Source organism: Oryzias melastigma, linkage group LG1 (genome assembly GCF_002922805.2).
Source record: "Oryzias melastigma strain HK-1 linkage group LG1, ASM292280v2, whole genome shotgun sequence".
Lineage (NCBI taxonomy): Eukaryota > Metazoa > Chordata > Actinopteri > Beloniformes > Adrianichthyidae > Oryzias > Oryzias melastigma.
This window is the reverse complement of record NC_050512.1, coordinates 14,398,760-14,403,034: the sequence shown is the minus strand read 5'-3', so window position 1 is coordinate 14,403,034 and position 4,275 is coordinate 14,398,760. Positions and strand designations below refer to the sequence as shown.

At 38.2% G+C, this 4,275-nt stretch overlaps 1 protein-coding gene across 6 annotated transcripts in view; it reads right to left on the bottom strand.

Annotated features, from left to right (window-relative positions):
- Positions 1-4,046: 4,046 nt before the first annotated feature.
- fbxw7 (F-box and WD repeat domain containing 7) overlaps positions 4,047-4,275 on the bottom strand; it is a 77,503-nt gene continuing 77,274 nt past the window's right edge. For all 6 annotated transcript variants that reach the window (XM_024259620.2, XM_024259621.2, XM_024259623.2 and 3 more), the window contains one exon: positions 4,047-4,275. This exon is cut by the window's right edge and continues 2,226 nt beyond it. The gene's annotated coding sequence lies outside the window, so the exon portion shown is untranslated.

Genomic DNA, 4,275 nt, shown 5'->3' with positions numbered 1-4,275 from the left:
CATGTTTACATCCCTAAACACATTAAGTTGCTGCCCTGTGATTGGTTGATTAGAAACTTGCATTAACGAGCAGTTGGACAGATGTAACAATGTAGAAACTATGAAGCAAATACATTCTCTGTTGAAAAATAATGCAGGGAGAGGTCAAATACCTCTAGAGAGGAGAAATGTATGTTAGTGTCAGGAACACAGAAAAGCATGACACAAAGAAGCATTTTTGTCAACCTCCCAACCTCCTAGACAGAAAATCCACATGCCATCCACAACCACTCACAGTTTTCAAACTTAAAGCTACATTTGCTCACTATGGAAGACCAGAGGAGGTTATCGGTGACAGCAGGCCACAGTTCAGCCAATGAGACGGACTGTAAAACACACAGCATCAAGTCGGCACGACTCACAGGACACCGGACATGCTCAGCGAGCTGTAAAACAGTGAGAATACATTTTGATACAAACATACTCCACTTTGCTTGGTGGTCCACACAGCTGTGAGGGATTCAGCACAGCAGAACTGCCAATAGGAAAGGAAAATCAAAACTGACAGGACGGGAAATAAAATAAGCCGCTGTGTCTGCATGATTTTTAGTTATTCAAGCCCTACTTATGACCGAGTACCTGCTTCAGGTGTGTCCAGCCAATTAGAACATGCCAGAGCAGGGTATGTTGGAAAACCTGCAGGAATACAGCCCTCGAGGCCTGGAGACCCTTAGCCCTCATACAGCCGGAGGAGTCTGGACTCACCAAGCAGGACATTCAGAAGTCCTGATCCAAACCTGATAACACACCTGCAAAAACATTCTACAAAAAAGTGTAATTCAAACCAGCACAAGTAAGTCCAAAAGAAGCTCCCCAGCAATAAATCAGGTAAGAAGGGACACATTAATCAATGTGTAACAGCTTTAATAAACATTATCCCACCTCCATCTCTTTTTCCACATTCACAGCAGGAGTCATAAAGAACACTTGAAATTATTATTATTTTTTTTGTGTGCAGAAGAAGCTCTTTGTCCTCTTTACAAAAGAAACGAGTTGAAGCAATCTTTGTGGATGCATCATCCAAAACAGCTACTTCTCATTTTAGTCATAGATTCTGCAATTTAGAAATCCGAGTGCCGTATAGCAAATTTTATCAGTCTGGTGGCTTTTTTATTCCTTTAATGAAGCAAAATTTTACGCTTTATTAATCCTTCTATATTTCCTAAATATCATTTTCTGTGGTCAAGGACGAAACATTCTTGACTTTCTGATCATGGACTGAAAACACTGTGCAGCTGCATGATTGTAGGCACAGATTTAGAAAAGTTTAAATTCAACACACGCCTCGACTTATTTCCATCTCTTAGAAGTAGAATTTTTCTCATTTGTATAGTTTAATACTGAGTCACAACAGAGGAAAAGAGAGAACCATCTGATAAACAGCATTTGCATTTTGTTACAAAACTGTGCCCAGCTTCCTGGTGTGTGTCAGAAAGCTGCTTCTCATTCCGGTAACTGCTCACAGGATAACAAAAGGCAGATTGTCTGCCTGGCCAACATGTTCCTTCATTAACATGGCATTAATGTTAAGTAGAGCTGAAAATAGTCCCAAACAAATGCAGCATTTTTAGCTTTTGAGGCACAATTGAGCTCCTCTTGAGAACATTCATGTTTTCAGACATCAGCAGGGCAGCAGAGGAGATCCTACCTGGTGTACGGACCGCAGTGAACTATGGGACTGTGATGACACGAAGCCTGTCCACGGGGTAGCAGCAGCTGCATTCATCAGTTGGGATCTAAATATGGCTGTTGGTTAAAGGCTAACACTGTCGAATCACATCAAGAAGTTCAAATCCCGGCTGGGAACACGCTTCATAGGTTCATTGATGGTCTCGTAAGTGTGGCTGTGTGTGTTTTTCCGTTTCTGTGTGACCCTGATAAACTGGGAACCCACCTTTGAGCTTCAGTCGCTGGATAGGCTCCAGCAACCCCCGAATGGGAATAAAGATGGATGGAAAGATTTGATGGATCTGAAGGATTTCTAAAGATTGACCCACTTTGGGAGACGGTTCAAAGTGGACATCTGTGTGTGGAAAGCAGCAGTGGAGGTGATGCTTGATTGAAAGTAGGAATTTCTCTGCGTTAAAGTGGGACATTTGCCTCTAAAGACTGAACATGACATCCCATAATGTTCATCTTTAAAGCGTGGACAGCTTACATCGGAGCATCGTGTCAGACTGCCGGCACAGATTCTGTGCATGTCCTATCGCAAATTACAGTTTTTTACTGTTAGAAGCAATAAGTAAGACAAGAATCTGGTAAAGTTTGGATGTTTGTAGATTTAAATAGAACCAAAAAGCTTAAAGACGAGACAATGTTTCAGCTCTAACAGAAAATAGGTGGCTTAATAAAGTTTTTGCACAAAATTGGTTTATCTCAAAACTGCTACAGATCTACAGTTTTCAAAAAGGTCTTAACTAACTTGAGACATTTGGTTTTAGGTCTAAAATAGGATCAGCTTTATAAGGAACAACTCAAGGAGGCAGAGTTTAAAGTATCATCTACTGTCCACAACATCCTTCAAAGATTTTGGGAGTCTCTGTGCTTCAGGGACAAAGACTTTTGTTTTTGAGTCTCTAAAGGACACTACATCAGTGATGGGAGTGACGGTCAAAGACGATAAAAAATGGGTCCAGAAAAACCTCCTGAATAAGTGGGTAAACACATCTGCCATGCTGTCTGCAGTTCTGAAGCATCTGTGATCAAAGGATGAATAATCAACATACAGGCAGTGGAAGGTTTTACTTTATGCTACTTGAAAACCCTCACAATTGGTTTGTATTATTGATGAGGGTTTTACAGTTTCAATGTGTATTGTTGTTTGGAATAAAATATATGACTCCTCCCAGAAGGCTTTGCTGTCCAATCAATGACAGTGAAAAGCAAGAATCTTTCATCCAATGAAAACGACCAATAGTAGAAGAAATTACCTGGAAGTACTGGCTTTAGGGATACAAAACAAGATTAGGAATTTGTTTTTTTGACGAGTTTTCTTTTGAACTAAGAGCCTATAGTAAGTAGGCCCTTGATCTGATCAGAAATAGATTACGAAAACTTTGCAAAACTCTGAAATTAAGAAATTATTTAGGGATGGGATTAAATAAATTTGCTTCTTCCCACTCCTTTGCACGCAAAGACACTCAATTCTGCTTTAGTTAATAGTAACTATATTTAATGAATCAAATGTGAAATATGTCTTTGTTATCCTTTGCAATCATTAAACATTTTCTGTCCTTTTTTTCATCATTTCTGTGATGAGTTTGAAAAATCTGGGATTTTTTTTTTTTGTATTGTCCACAATATTTGCTTGGAATAAATGAGATAAGTTTGGTCATTTAAGGGCAAAAAAAAAACAGTTTTTTTGTATTTTGTAATCCAGATGAAAAAAAAATGCTTGTGATTTGAAAGAGCCTTTGTTTTAACCTCTGTAAATGTTGACATTTCTCTAAACTGTAAAAAAAAAGAAAAAAAAATCAGAAAAAATGCTCAACAATTAATAATCAAGCCGCTTCCAACTAAAAGTTTGACACATTTCTACTCCCAAAAAATTGCTTGAACCAGGGGCAGAGCTACAGGGGGTAGGGAGGGGCAGCTTCCCCTTCACCAAAAAGCTTTGTCCCCAACTTTTGAGTCATTAGTATTATATAGGACTGAGATCAGGCAATCTTCAATACAAGGTTTTTTTCAAAGACTTAGAAATAGGACTTTAGGCAAAAACTTGTTTCATTATTTTTGATCCTTTCATTTGCAATGTCTTCTCACCCAGCTGCACTTGCCCCCCTTCCAAAATCTTCTACCCCATCATCTCACCCCCATATATGTTCCAGCTCCACTACTGACTTAAAATATAACTTTTTTTTCTTAATTGCTTAAAATCTAAAAACAATAAACTCAACATAAAACAATTCCTGATTTAAATAAAATCAAAGAATTTTGGAAGAACCCAAAGAGCTGTCACAGCGCGTCAGGGATGACGTTACCTAGGAAACCTGCACTTCTGGACGGCATTTAACCAAATAATTTGCTTTATTGAACATATAAGATGCCTTCACAGAGGTAACAAAAACAGACTGAACAAACTGATATGCTTGAAATGAAAAAAAGAAAAAAAAACACATTTTATTGCACTTAAGTTATAAGAAAATAAAATTCTAAGTGAATCAAACAAATACACAATCCCTTTCAGGTTTTTTTTGTCTGTTTTTGCTTCGTTTTTTTTTTTTCCTTTTTTTTTTT